This window comes from Schistocerca cancellata, chromosome 5 (genome assembly GCF_023864275.1).
Source record: "Schistocerca cancellata isolate TAMUIC-IGC-003103 chromosome 5, iqSchCanc2.1, whole genome shotgun sequence".
In the NCBI taxonomy this organism is placed as follows: domain Eukaryota; kingdom Metazoa; phylum Arthropoda; class Insecta; order Orthoptera; family Acrididae; genus Schistocerca; species Schistocerca cancellata.
Window position 1 is genome coordinate 332,248,789 of NC_064630.1, and position 15,822 is coordinate 332,264,610.

The 15,822-nt window shown below is 42.7% G+C and overlaps 1 non-coding gene across 1 annotated transcript; it reads left to right on the forward strand.

Moving 5' to 3' along the window:
- The first annotated feature begins 12,084 nt into the window (after positions 1-12,084).
- Positions 12,085-12,159, forward strand: Trnas-cga (transfer RNA serine (anticodon CGA)). Its single transcript has one exon. It is a non-coding gene; the product is annotated as a tRNA-Ser (tRNA).
- Positions 12,160-15,822: the final 3,663 nt, after the last annotated feature.

Here is a 15,822-nt window from a genome sequence, read left to right on the forward strand (position 1 = left end):
TGAGTCCTTTTGCTTTCCTCTCCACTGCCTTCCATAATTCTTTCTGCGTCCGCCCTGCCGCCCCTTTTTTCTATGTCCTCTCCCTCCATCGGCTGTCCCCATTTTCCTCGACTCCCTCCTTTTTTCCCCCTCATCGGTCCACGTCTTCCCCCCGCCCCCATCTGCCGCTGTGTCGTCTCTGTAGTGCTGTTTAAAGTGAATGTTCAGTGTTCTGCATCCCATGTCAGTGTTGCGAACAGCCACCATACTTTCGTAGTTGTGTTTTTTATCTCGTGTGAACAGAAGCCAGACTGTAGCCCTGTTTTTTTTTAAATTATGCCTGTCTACTTGCTATGTGTCTTCATCCGCATCGTCAACACCATGTTTTTATATTTTAAATTCCACAAAATTCAGCCATTTTACAGTTTTTACAATGTCATTGTTTTATCGCCTGTTTTTACTGTTTGTTTACATTCTCATTATGTTTTTCAACTTTTCTGTAGGCTGTAGAGCGGCCTATTACACTGCTGCCAGCTTCGAAATGCGACAAAGAAAAAAATATTTCTTAAGGATTGGAGTAAGATCTGTAAAAGTGTGACCTCCGCAAAACAAAAAATAATATTATATTCAGACTCTTGTATCAGCCAAAACAGGAAGATTAAAATGTAAATGTCTCTCACACAGCTGTGGAAAGATCTGACCTTGAAGTCTATTGATTAAAAATTCTTGGTACCTGAACATTCTTACTTGCCTAAAGGTAGTAATTTTGGTTTAATGCAGAAAGCCTGTCAGAAAATTTCGCATATTTAAACTCCAAATGGTGGATGGATGTACGAGTATTTAGACAAACAAAAAAAGCGTTGAGGTCACTAAAATGAAATTCGCGGACGTTATCCATAAACTTGGGGTTTTCAGTAACGAACAGAAAAAGTGGTTGATAATTATGGCATCAACTGGCTGACTATGCGATGGTTGCATCATGAGACAGAATTCTCTTTGACCCTGATGTTTAAGCAGACTCTGTATCCCGGTGTGCAGTTTGACGAAGTTTATTTAAGAAAGAAGCCTGGCCATCCAAAGCCACACTTCATACGAAAGGTCGACCAGTAACAAAAACTAAGAAAGGGGCATGGAGGATTTACTGCTATACATTTCGCTTGTGAATCATTATCTTTTTCAAGAACCTACCGTGTGACATTGCCCCTAGAGCTTCCTCAGCTTCTCAGGAACAAGCAGATGAAAATGAATACACTTTTCTTTGAATGTGAATTGCCTAACTTCCTGTTTGGAAATATTTCTTACAAGTAGACACAGGGAATAAAAGTATAATAATATTTTCAAGAAGTGTAGTTTATTTACTGTTTCCTCAATAAAACATGAAGACAAGAATAAAGAGGAAGATACAAGTACAATACTTTCAGTGCATAAAAGAATCACGTCCAAAATTTTTACTTTTTTTATTCGACGTAGTATGTAAAAACACTTAAATTTATCCTTCTTCAGTATGAGAATACATTATACAAAATATCTTCCGTCATTCAAACATTTTTTTAAGTTTTGTAGGCTTTTCGTGTAATTAATTATTCAGCGAAAACTTTATTTTTCTCAAAACTTTCTTATTGTGACTTGATTTCCTTTTGCACTGATTGCCCCATATGTCTTACTAAATGACTACGAGGAGGAAGTTAGAAAAATTAGAGCTTATACGGAGGTTCTCAACTATTGTTCTTGCTGCGCATCATTCGCTTATGGAACAGGGATATGCGGGAAAGACAGTGATACTTGTACAACAAGTACCTTCCGGCGTACACCCTACGACGGCTTTCGGAGTATGAAACGAATGAGTAGGCGTTACTCGACAGAGCCACAACAGGAACTGGACTGGTCATGTGACTGGGTGTAGACACGTACTAGAAAAAGAAGTGCACTTTGTTACGATCCAAAGCAATGAGGAAAGTGGTAGTGGAAACTGTCTTAACAGACAATCTGTTGTTAACGTTGTTAAAATTATTGACGATGAGCAGGAGAAACGAATGACGACATCGACGGCGTAAGCAACTTAGCGACGTAACAGAACTGGAAATGAGAAAAAATTATTGTGTGACAACTGTTATCTTCTAAAATTTATACTTATTCTCCATGATATAACATGAGTACTTTTCTTCTTATACATGAATTCCATGACGTTGTTTTTGTGCGCTTCAGTCCGAAAGTGGTTTCATGCAGTTCTCCATGCTACTACATACTGTGCAAGCCTCTTCATCTGCGAATAACTACTGTAACCGACATCTTTCTGAATCTGCTCTCCCTCTACGACTTTTACTCCGGCACGTCCCTCGAGTACTAAATTGATGATCCCTTGATGACTTACGCTGGGTCCTATAAACCGATACCTTCTTTTGGTCAAATTGGAAAACAATTTTCTCGTCTCCCCAGATCTATTTAGTACCTTCTCATTATTTACGTGATCTATCCATCTAATCTTCAACATTCTTCTGTAGCAACGAAAGCTTCTATTCTTTTCTTGTCTAAAGTGTTTATGGTCCATGGTTCACTTCCATACATGGCTGCACTCCAGACAGATACTTTCAGGAAAGACTTCCTAACACTTAACTCTATAAAATCTGTAGTCGACGTTAACAAATTTCTCTTCTCCAAAAATGCCTTTCTTACCATTGCCAGTCTACATTTTACATCATCTCTGCTTCGGCTATCATCACTTATTTTGCTGTCCAAATAGCAAAACTCATTTATTACTTTAAATGCCTCGTTTCCTAATGTAATTCTCTCAGCACTCATTACCTGATTTAATTCGACCACATTCCATTATCCTTCAAGACAACGTCCATTCCTTTCAACTGCTCTTCCAAATTCTTTGCTGTCTATGACAGAATTACATTTCCATCTGCAAAACTCAAAGTTTTTATTTCTTTTCCCTCAGTTATAATTCCTACTCCAAATTTTTCTTTGGTTTCCTTTAATGCTTGTTCAATATACAGATTGAATAGCATCGGGGAGAGGCTACAACCCTGTCTCACTCCCTCTTCAACCACTTCTACCCTTTCATTCCCTTCGACTCTTATAACTGCCATCTGGTTTCTGTACAAATTGTAAACAGCCTTTCGCTCCTTGTAGTGTACTCCTGCTACCTTCAGAATTTCAACAGTCAACAGTCAACATTGTCAAAAGCTTATTGTAAGTCTACAAATGCTATACATGTAGGTTTGGCCGGCAGCACGAATGGTTTGTTTCACCCAAAGTAGAGTCTGAGGCATTATATTTTAAATTTTGGGTGACGTATGTTTCCACAAAAGATGGCGTCATTGAAGATAGGGGGCTAGAGTATTATTTAGTATATGTTATAGTGCAGTGCAAAAGAGGTAGATAACGTTCCTTTAATAATTTTTACCTCAAAGGCTCCCACTTCTTATATTAGTACTAGTTTGGCGCCTGCTGATTGACTCTCGTAGACTGAATGGTTTCCAAAGTTTTCTTTGTTTTTCATTAATCGTTTTTTTTTGGTTGTTCACGAATTGCAATGCCTTAAAACTTTTCCGCTAATTACTGCTATGGTCTTATCCAAATGCACTTCTGACCAAAAAGCGATTGTGGTAGTTGGAGTCCAAGGTTTTTGTTAACCGTGCCTTTTGCTTCTTATGGTGATATTTCCATAGAATCTGGCATTTCCTAACACATGTTTCTTTATATCTAACAGAGAAGTGAAATACCAGTTGGAATTGATTTAACTTTAAATTTTTTTGAATATAACGAAATATTTTCTTAAACATTTTCTTCCCCTCTTTCACTCACTTAGAGGTTGAATTTACAAAACCTGTGAAACACGTATTTTGTTATTTGTAAAGGAGAAGCCAAATGCAAATTTTCGTAGAATTAGCTGTGAAAATGCTTTCATCATGAAATAACTGCAGTCCCCTATACCACTCCCCTATCGGGTCGAATTTCCGAAAATACTGAATCATGTATTTTTTTTAAATTCTAACACAGAAGTCAAATGCCATATTTTATCATATAGTAGCTTCAAAAATGTTGTAATAGTTCTTTAATAATTATTTATTTTCAGAAAACTTTCACCAACTATTTTACCTCGTTATTTCAAAAAATGCTTAAACAATTATTTTTTTATTGCTGACTGAGAAACCAAACACCAGTTTTCGAAGTTCTAGCTTCAGAGCTGCCTAACAGCGACATACTTTCAAAAAGCCTTCCATTACCTATTTAACTTCCTTAGGGGTGGAATTTCGAAAAATCCCTTCTTAAATGACACCTACGTTATAAGATCAACATCCTCACCAAATTTCAAGTTTATATTCTTAGCGGTTTGGGCTGGACAATGATGAGACAGTCTGTCATGACATTGCGTTTTGTATATGCAGACATTATATCAGACCAGTCAGCAGACTGCCTGACGCCTTTGTTAGACAGCGGGTGACGTATCATCTGAGTACAATTAAAAATATATATATATTACCTAAGACTGATTGGTACAATGTATCTCAGGGAAGCTTTAGTTTCATTTAAAGAAATAAGAGACTAGAGAACACCACTAGCGTTGAGTCGTTTGCCGTCGAACGATTTGTTACCAACCTCTCGCATTTGAAGCCTGAAATAAAATTCTAAAAACACATAATATTTACACGAGAAGAATTAAGTTACAATGAAATGAACACCCTATGCGGCTTACAGGCGTTGACATACGTCAACGGGGACAGATGAGAATGTGTACCCCGACCGGGACTCGAACCCGGGATCTCCTGCTTACATGGTAGACGCTCTATCCATCTGAACCACCGAGGACAGAGAGGATAGCGCGACTGCAGGGATTTATCTCTGGCACGCCTCCCGCGAAACCCACATTCTCAACGTATTGTTCCTCACTACATTCGTAGTGCCCCCGCCCATTATACTCATTACTCGCGGCGCGTTGCCGATTCCCGTAAGAGTTCGGGCACTGTTTGTGCATTCGCACAGAAGAAGAAGATGGTCAAGTGGCCGGTGAGCCTTAACTATATATATACTAAGATAGTATCTGTTCTTTCGCACATGTCCGAAAGAACAGATACTATCTTAGTATATATGTAGAATTAAGTTAGGTGTTTAAACTGAAATAACTCACACGGCAAGGTTTTAGACAGTAATAGTAATTATTAAACTAATTTAGCATACAGAGCGAAACTTACATGAGTGTATAAAATATCTGAAGAGAGAGTGAGTGGCTAGAAAACTCAAGACAGCAAAAGAGCGGTTATCTTTTTTCCGCGATATTGTAGCATATTTACTTTAGAAGGTTCACGCAGAGTAAATACTAACGTGACTCCATAAAATATTGCATATGTATCTTTTCTCCTGATGGTGAAAACTTCAAAAAGTATACAACTAAAAAACCGGTTTCTTCTAAATTGATGCAAATTTCAATTGACTTTAAACGTAACACTGCAAGCGTCACAAAAATGCTGAAAAATCTCAGCTGTCAGACTGTTCAGAAGCCATCGTACAGTGTTTGAAGAGCCAGTATTGACAGAGAAAGCTAGGAATATGAGAGACGTCCCAAATATCGCACCCACAGGCACCGCGAAGACAAGAGTGGACGACTCACAGACCACACTGAGATATTTAAGAATGGGAAGAAGCGCTAATAAATGGTACAATGGGAAATGTTTTCCGCCGTGCACTTCCCAGTGGTTTTCAAAGTACAGATGTAGGTGCGGATAGTGTTCATACACAAATGTCAACAAACATTTTAAGGAGTACGAACGGCCCGGAAACTCCATGGATACCTTTCTGTCTTTAGTTCGTAATGAAAGAAGTGGGGGAATGAACTATTTTACTTTCGTTCTGACTCGCCAGTAATGAAGTACCGGGTGTATAGGACAAACACAAGAAACGATTGGGACGGCAAATTTCATTTTTCAAGATAGAACCCTGTGTCGAAATTGATATTTTGGGCCCTGCCGAGCGTGGAAGGTTGAGCAGTGTGCGTCATGTTTCTTGGAGTCGTATTTGATATTCTAGTTAATTCTGCAACACGTTGGCAATCAGCTTGGCGTCGATTCACGGGCTACGCGTAACAGCCTCTCTGCGCTTGTGTTGTTCCTTCCTATGGTCCTCCGTTCTCGTCATAACTGGATAGCTGCATTACGTACGAATGCAGTAACATTGTTGACAGCATTACGGCATGTAGCGATACATAAGTATCGAAGTGGTCGTAATGCTGCTTCTATACGGCACAGCTGATGGCGACAGCAAAGGCTGCTGCGTAATGGTACCGCAAAGGCTTCCCTGTAGAAATAGTCCGGATCATTCTATGTTCGGAGCAGTTATTGGAGGAAGATCAAGGGAGGCCATAAAGTGACAACTAAGTATCGTATTTTCTATTTCGAAAAGTGTCTTTAAAAGTACGGTCTATATGTAAAGCAAAGTGTGTTTTCCCTTTTTGCTATATTTGAATGTACTTAAAGTAAGACTGTCGTGTATAAGTGTGAAGGTTTCTTGATTACTTTATCAATTATTCGTATTTCTGTAAAGTACTAGGTGCAAAAACGGATGCCTGCCGTTCACTCTCAGTTCAAACTGTTGCTTTTGACCTGAACATTTAGAAACTTGGGAGGCGAAATCGGCACTCGCTATGTGGTACAAGCGGAGGTACATGCCGTGCTAACATGAGCAGTGTTGACCTCGTATATCCATACCAGATGCAGAAAGTCCACACAACAGGAGTGAATTACACACAAATACGTTTCGTACAGTGCTTTCACCACTGGAATTTGGTGCTATTTCCTGACGAGTGGCCGTTCAGTTAGGACGGCATAATGGATTCGCATAACATTCATATTTTGGAAGATGAAAATTTCCCCGCCTTTAGAAGTAACGACCACAGGTTCACCGCGATCGTATAGGCTGTGATAATTTGTGACGAAATTGCTGGCTGGTATCTAATGTCAGACTGACAAGATCGATCTACCTCATTTTTCTCATACCCTGTTGGATGAAATTTCAATGTGTGTGTCTCGGATAATGTAGCTTCAAAAAGACTGAGCTCCAACTCACTCCAACTCAATTTTCCTAGATCACAAGTTCACAACGTGCCCAAATGATGAACTGGTAGAGGAGATCGTGTCCCATGGCCACCGTTCTCTAGATCTTACTCCTCTTGACTTCTGTGGAGTAATTTAAAGATTATGGTGAATACTTCCCTAGCTCACGCTGTAACTGACCACAGAAATGCATGCATTCCACCGTGTGTATGCCTCTAAGGGATCTGTCTTGAAAAATGTTTAGCCTACCGCTCCACTCAGTATATTAAGCGTTCCCTCACCACAGTTACTGACTTCACCTCACTAACGTGGTTAATGGTGCAACTAATTACAGCATGAAGCACAGTGCTACGAAATTTTGACACCACCATCCTCAAACTTCGACATCCCATAAAGTTAAGCAGTACATTTCTGTATAGGAAATCATTCTTGAAAAATAATTTATGGTTCCGCACAACATATTAAACGTTGTGTTTTTCTGTACATTCTGTATTTCAAGGTTTAGAAAAGCCGGACTTTTGGCATTAGTTGAAGAGCACCAACTTTACTCTTTATATCCCTTAATATAACTCAAGTGATCGGGGGAAGTTATCGCACATTATATCTTGGTTCAATCCAAAGACTAGGTCATAAATATAACAAGACAGAAATTTATATAGTATTCAGTCCTTTCTAGCGTTTCAAATGGAGCAATTTATTAACAGCGTGGGATGCATTCGAAAACACAATAGTTAGCGTGTGCATACTCACCTATACCAGACTGTAGGTGAACACTTTCTCCGACCGATCTTTCAGTTTTGTAAAACAATCAGAACTTTTCATTAGGAACAGCGTCATAGTATTCAAACCTAAATCACACTGTAATGATGTGCGAACTTGCAAAGAATACGATATGCAATGATAATATGTCAAACATTTGGCTCTCGAAATTGAGAAATTTCCAATTGATATATTTCTTGCTCAGGTATTGGAATATTCTAGGAAAGCTTACGTTACACTGAAGAAAACGTTTTTTGGCTCATAATGAAGAGACGCTTTGATGAACAAAGTAACGGTAAATATAACAATAACAGCCATCGTCAGTCTAAAAGAAAAGTTGTCATTATTGTCCACTTGTGAAATGCCAGATGACAGACACAATTACGCAGGTGGTGATGGTAACGACGATAGAAGATAGTTCTACGGGTACTGGCAACGAAACGTTTTGAGCCGCTAGCTTAAGATAAATGTACTTTTCTTGTGTGTTTTAAAACGGCAGGTCGGTGTCTAGACGTGCGGTGTTTGACAGCTTTCCTCTCGTGAAAATACTGATGTGCACTTCGCTTCTGTCTACAGCTCTTTTTCTGGGGTAAACACTAGTGTCACCCTGGATAGGTCTTCAGACTGCTTTGATGGCTAACTGTATACCCATAGGTTGCATTCATAGGCTCTCAAAATTCATAACGTGTGAAAGTTCCCCCATCGTTTATAAGGTGCACTGGCTCTACTAACAGATTTTGGTAGATTGTACATGATTGGAACTGACGGTCTTTAGCTGGTTTTGACTGGTTACCCCTGACGATGATGTGTCAGACAAAAAAACCCTTTGGGAAATGGCAGGTGGAGTTTGACAGTAAAAACAAATCATGTCAGCAAGATATTCAAAAGACTGCAGTATCATGCGCTCATGAGACAATTAACAATACTTACAAATCGAGTTACGTAGATCAATAATAGAATACAGAGCAAAATATGTTCACCTACGACACAGTAACAGACCGTAGTGGCGATCTGGTTATGACACTGAATTCGTATAGGAAAAATCAGTACTCATATCTCCCTTCCCGCCATTGCAATTTCCTCCCCAAATCACTTCACGTCAAATTGGTATATGTTACTTCTAAGTCCAGGACTTCTTTTCTGCATCCTTACTAAAAATATTATTTTCATCCTCTTAAAACAGCAGTGTTAGCAAGGCGGACAACTCAAGCATTTCTTCTTCATTGAAACAATTTTATGCTATTGTACAGTAATGTTTCTTGGAAGTAACTGTTCAAAATTTGCTGCAATATTCTGTAAACTAAAGAGCGACAATCGTTTCTGCAATATTTCTAGCAATCAAATAAACGCTACTACCAAACGAAACCCTTAATTAGAATTTGACAGAACTGTAACAAATGCGTGTATTTCTCGTCAGTTGTTTTTTCACTATGTGTAATGTAGGCTGTCATTTTTAGTGCTAGATATACAGGGCATTTCCGTAAGAGCGTGCAAAAACGTAAAGGAACAGAACAATTTGAGACAGGGAACCTGGGGTCGGAGAAGCCAGCTTAAGGGGATGTGGAAGTAAACTTGCCTTCCGTTTTGTCATTACTGTTTTCCAGCTTATTTACAAATAACATGCGTACAAGTTTACACGCATTGTGTTGTTTATTTACATGTACATTCTTCATTTCCTGCAAGAAAACAAGTAGGACGAGCCTGATTACCAGGAATTCTACCTGGACGTCTGCATGGTCACCTGTTCTTGAGGTTCGTGCGAGGTTTTACATGAATTGCTGGAGAACGAACCCTTCAGTGTTCGTGAGTGCATATGGATACAGAATGACGGTCCACCGCATCAGTGAGGATATCCGCAACCACCTCAGTGTTGTATTTCCTGTAGCTGGATTGGAATGGGAGGTCATATTCCATGACCCGTGAGGTCACCTGACCCGAATCCCCTCGATTATTTCCTATGGGGATATTTAAAGTCATTTGTGTGGAAGACCCCAACTGATACGGAGATGGAATTAGTTGCCAGAATTGTAGATTCCTATCACATGATTCGAAACACACCAGGGTTATTTGTCAGGGTGCGTCAGAATCTTGTTCGCCGATGTCATGTTTGCAACGAGGCTGATGCCCGTCAATTTCAGTACATTTGGAAGATACGGAACAAACGGTAGGTTCATTGTGTCAATGATGGTATTTGCAAATAACTGCAGTTAATATAAATAAAAAAGTAAAATACCCAGTAATGTGCTTTTATTCCAATTATCTCCATAAGATGACTTCCCCCACCCCACGTTCCCTACCAGTTTTTTCAGTGGAGCATCCTCTAAGTCCTGTTAAATTCTTGCACGCTCTTACAGAAACACCCTGTATATTGTAGAGCGCACTAATACTGTATTTTATTGTAACGTCGAAATGTACCTGTCTGAATTTCAGAGTCTCATTAAAATCAAATTTAAATAAACACTATCTGGGTCACAACTTCCTATAACCGACTATCGGTTTGAATCCACGCTGCAGATCACCTTCAGGTCCGGCGCCGCAGAGTGTAGTTTGTCAACAATGTTATAAAACCGAAGTTAGGTTACAGCCTTCACATATCGCTTAAAGGAACTGGAAGTCGTGGAAACATTCATCTACCTTGGGTCCACTACCTGCGACATGGGAACTTGTTAAGATGTGCTAAAAAGACGGATTACGCTTGGGGGAGTAGCACTGTAAAGGCTCACCAAGATCTGGCAGAAAGGGTGATTACGAACAGCACAAAGATACGGATTGTTGAAACAGACCCATATTCCTTCTATTATTGTTGCGAAACATGGGTCCTTAAGGTCAGAGCAGGCAGCGCATTGAGGAATTTGAGTTTTGGTGCTGGAACAGATGCTGCCCATAAAATGGATAGAAAGAAGAAAAAATGTGTCAGTTATTGAGCAACTCGATGTCTTCAGGCTGTCCTCTTCTCGTGTGAACCCAAAGATTCTCCATATTATTAGGAGTGCTAGTTCTGCAAGGTTCGCAGGAGAGCTTCTGTAAAGTTTGGAAGGTAGGAGGCGAGGTACTGGCAGAAGTAAAGCTGTGAGTACCGGGCGTGAGTCGTGCTTCGGTAGCTCAGTTGGTAGAGCACTTGCCCGCGAAAGGCAAAGGTCCCGAGTTCGAGTCTCGGTCGGGCACACAGTTTTAATCTGCCAGGAAGTTTCATATCAGCGCACACTCCGCTGCAGAGTGAAAATCTCATTCTGGAAACATCCCCCAGGCTGTGGCTAAGCCATGTCTCCGCAATATCCTTTCTTTCAGGAGTGCTAGTTCTGCAAGGTTCGCAGGAGAGCTTCTGTAAAGTTTGGAAGGTAGGAGGCGAGGTACTGGCAGAAGTAAAGCTGTGAGTACCGGGCGTGAGTCGTGCTTCGGTAGCTCAGTTGGTAGAGCACTTGCCCGCGAAAGGCAAAGGTCCCGAGTTCGAGTCTCGGTCGGGCACACAGTTTTAATCTGCCAGGAAGTTTCATATCAGCGCACACTCCGCTGCAGAGTGAAAATCTCATTCTGGAAACATCCCCCAGGCTGTGGCTAAGCCATGTCTCCGCAATATCCTTTCTTTCAGGAGTGCTAGTTCTGCAAGGTTCGCAGGAGAGCTTCTGTAAAGTTTGGAAGGTAGGAGGCGAGGTACTGGCAGAAGTAAAGCTGTGAGTACCGGGCGTGAGTCGTGCTTCGGTAGCTCAGTTGGTAGAGCACTTGCCCGCGAAAGGCAAAGGTCCCGAGTTCGAGTCTCGGTCGGGCACACAGTTTTAATCTGCCAGGAAGTTTCATATCAGCGCACACTCCGCTGCAGAGTGAAAATCTCATTCTGGAAACATCCCCCAGGCTGTGGCTAAGCCATGTCTCCGCAATATCCTTTCTTTCAGGAGTGCTAGTTCTGCAAGGTTCGCAGGAGAGCTTCTGTAAAGTTTGGAAGGTAGGAGGCGAGGTACTGGCAGAAGTAAAGCTGTGAGTACCGGGCGTGAGTCGTGCTTCGGTAGCTCAGTTGGTAGAGCACTTGCCCGCGAAAGGCAAAGGTCCCGAGTTCGAGTCTCGGTCGGGCACACAGTTTTAATCTGCCAGGAAGTTTCATATCAGCGCACACTCCGCTGCAGAGTGAAAATCTCATTCTGGAAACATCCCCCAGGCTGTGGCTAAGCCATGTCTCCGCAATATCCTTTCTTTCAGGAGTGCTAGTTCTGCAAGGTTCGCAGGAGAGCTTCTGTAAAGTTTGGAAGGTAGGAGGCGAGGTACTGGCAGAAGTAAAGCTGTGAGTACCGGGCGTGAGTCGTGCTTCGGTAGCTCAGTTGGTAGAGCACTTGCCCGCGAAAGGCAAAGGTCCCGAGTTCGAGTCTCGGTCGGGCATACAGTTTTAATCTGCCAGGAAGTTTCATATCAGCGGACACTCCGCTGCAGAGTGAAAATCTCATTCTGGAAACATCCCCCAGGCTGTGGCTAAGCCATGTCTCCGCAATATCCTTTCTTTCAGGAGTGCTAGTTCTGCAAGGTTCGCAGGAGAGCTTCTGTAAAGTTTGGAAGGTAGGAGGCGAGGTACTGGCAGAAGTAAAGCTGTGAGTACCGGGCGTGAGTCGTGCTTCGGCAGCTCAGTTGGTAGAGCACTTGCCCGCGAAAGGCAAAGGTCCCGAGTTCGAGTCTCGGTCGGGCACACAGTTTTAATCTGCCAGGAAGTTTCATGGACTAGTCAGTGGATGTCGCCTAAGTAGCAAATATACCTGGGACATATTAGCCCTTGTGAAGACCCATAGACTGTTGGTGATGTGATTGTGAAGTGGAATTTAAATAACCACAGCTAAACGAAGATCACGCAGACCTTACTTACTGACTGAAACGGACCGTCGAGCGTTTTTGCGGGTAATCGTAAACGTCAGTATCCGGCCAACACCCGAGACCAGCGGTTAGTCTTGTTTCAGGCGCTCCTCCACCGAAGTCGGTACTCGCCGAGCAATTCTATAGCATACTGGGTCCCCATCCTGGGTTTCTCAATAGCACAGTCAACAAATGCAGACACAAGTCATTCTGCAGCAGGCGTCGCCAGAGGCGCCAATCTCGTCACAAATTGCCAGAGGCAATAGTGACGCTGCAGTTGCGGCACTTCTTTACACCCACGAGTCACGTGCGCATCATTCAACCTGCGGATATCCTTCCACTGGCTGCCTATATGAGATGTTGCTCGACTGCGAGGAGGCTCTCGATTTCCAAGAAGGTGAAGGACCGCACCTATGCCAAGACAGCCGTCCAATATACTTACTCCGAGCAAGCTACTGGAGCGCATTGGAGAACTTCTAGCTGCAGGCGACACCATCAGCCCCGAGAAATTCGGATTTCAGGAGAAGGTATCCATCGAATTGAAACTACTCCGTCTGACGCCAAATATCACTACTAACTTAAACTTAACTCGGTTGATAGCCACGCGCTTCCTTGACACTGAATTTGCGTGTGACATGGTGTCAAATGGGTCAAATGGCTCTGAGCACTATGGGACTTAACATCTATGGCCATCAGTCCCCTAGAACTTAGAACTACTTAATCCTAACTAACCTAAGGACAGCACACAACACCATCACGAGGCAGAGAAAATCCCTGGCCCCGCCGGGAATCGAACCCGGGAACCCGGGCGTGGGAAGCGAGAACGCTACCACACGACCACGAGATGCGGGCTGACATGGGGTCGTGAGTAACTTCTGTGGAAGACATAAGAATAGACGGCACTACCTGACGGCTACCAAAGACTGCTCGCCAGCTTTCTTTCCAACACGCACATGATTGCGGAGGTTGCCAACAGGGGACTGGATGCAAAAACTGCCATGCCGGCCAAGGCTAAGTATTATCACCGATTCTGTTCGCCCTTTATGTCGATGACGTGCTTACGGCCCCTGATGTCCAGCTGTTCCAATTTGCTGATGGTACCGCCTTTTTCATCATGGGTCCACTCCGTGCGACCAGTATACGACAACTTCAGTGGCATTTGGACTTGACCAACGATTGGTGTCATCACAGTAAGGTGAAGCTTAACCCTTACAAGACAGTGGCATTGCACTTCAGCACAAATAGGCCATCGTGGCTAGATCACCCCTGGATGCAAGACAATGACTTTTTGTGGAGCCCCTCCATTTGGTACCTTGGCGTCCTACTCTTCTTTCACAACTACGTCAAGGACCTATGCACCAAGATCATGGCTATGACGAGACAAGAGGCCTTTCTTAAATAGTGTCGATTTAGGCACGGTCACCAAACTCATCGTTTTGGCGAAGATTCTCTATGGCAGCTCGATGTGGAGGTTAGATACAGATCCTACAGAATACTTGCCTTCTCGGGATGCTGAGTGCGCACCTCTACACCAGTACAGCAGAACTCCACACGTGGACACCACTAATGAAGCGATATCAACGAAGAGATACCAACAAAACTGACACTTGTGAGACATGGGAGTGGCGGAGGGCTTGGCGCCGCTACAGAATCCTGCGCATGCTTACTCTGCAAAATTAACGCTTTCAGTTCATTAATACTACCAGTGGTGGTAGGTTTACGGACCTCAGAGGCTCTCCAGAACCCCGCCAAAGCGAAGAAAGAAATCCTATCCTGCCTAACCTGAGATGATATAGTGGACGCCTGAGATCATAGGAATTCAAACCATCCGTACCCCTCCCCACGCAATCACTCACACGTGCGCACACATACACACACGCACGCACGCACACACACACACACACACACACACACACACACACACACACACACTAGAAAAAAAGTAAGCAGCAAGCAGGCAGCGCAAAAGCTCACACTTATGCACAAGCTCTAAGCTTAAGCCAGCTGCACATACCAGCCCATCAATCGCAGCTCTCGCTCGCCGCGTCACACTGATCTCCCAGTCGTAGCCTTCGACCCTTCGCCACTTCCGATGCTGACCTTCTCTGAACTTGGCATGTCAGCGACCAACCGTGGGAGATACTGAACTGCATCCAGACCGATCCACTAGCCATCACCTTTGGAGCCTTGGCGTGTCTGATGCTGGCCTTGCCCAGATTCAGTGCCCCCGGAACCGATATTGTTCTATGTGAACTCGTACCTAGCAGTTACCATCACGACTCGCGTCACATACAGATCACGAGAGACTCTTCGCTTTGCAACATTCATACCAGCTCATGGGGACGCATATCAGTTACACTATTCAGAATTTACATTGTGCTGAATCGTACTCTTAATGTGCTGTGTTAGTAATGCGTCACTTACGTGGTACATAGTTTACTGAGTGAAGCCTACCACTCAGGACACACCAGTAAAAATCGCATGAAATCAACTGAATGAATCGCTCATGAGTTAAAAAGGCTACGAGCGATCTCGCTAGCATAATATCTGTACATAGGGTCTTCAGTGCTGTCTAACTCCCTGTTCAACCACTGTTTCCCTATCGTGCCTATCAACTCTTGTAACTGACGTCTGGTTTCTGTACAAGCTGCAAATAGCCTTTCGCTCCGCTTATTTTACACCTGCTACCTTCAGAATTTCAAAGAGGGTATTCCAGTCAGCATTGTCAAAAGCTTTCTGTAAGTCTACAAATGCTATAAACGTAAGTTAGCCTTTCCTTAACTTAAAATAACTTGTACGGTCAGTATTGCTACACGTGTTCCTACATTTCTCTGTAATCCAAACTGATCTTCCCCGAGGTTGGATTCTACCAGTTTCTCCACTCTTCTGTGAAGAATTCGTGTTAGTATTTTGCAAGCATGACTTAATAAATTGATATTTCAATAATATTTACGTTTGTCAGAACCAACTTTTTTCACATTTTCTTCTTGAAGTCTGAGGGTATTTCACCTGTCTCATTCATCATGAGAGTTAACGAGCATTGCGCTCTCATATAAATATATGGCCGAAAGAGTCAGCCTACAGGAATTGTGAAACGAACCCTGTCGTCCAGGACCACGTGCCACAAAGTGCGCAGATTCACACGAGATGGGGAAACTGACAGGGTCTATTGTCTATTGAGACCTAAGCGCTGTAGTGTGCG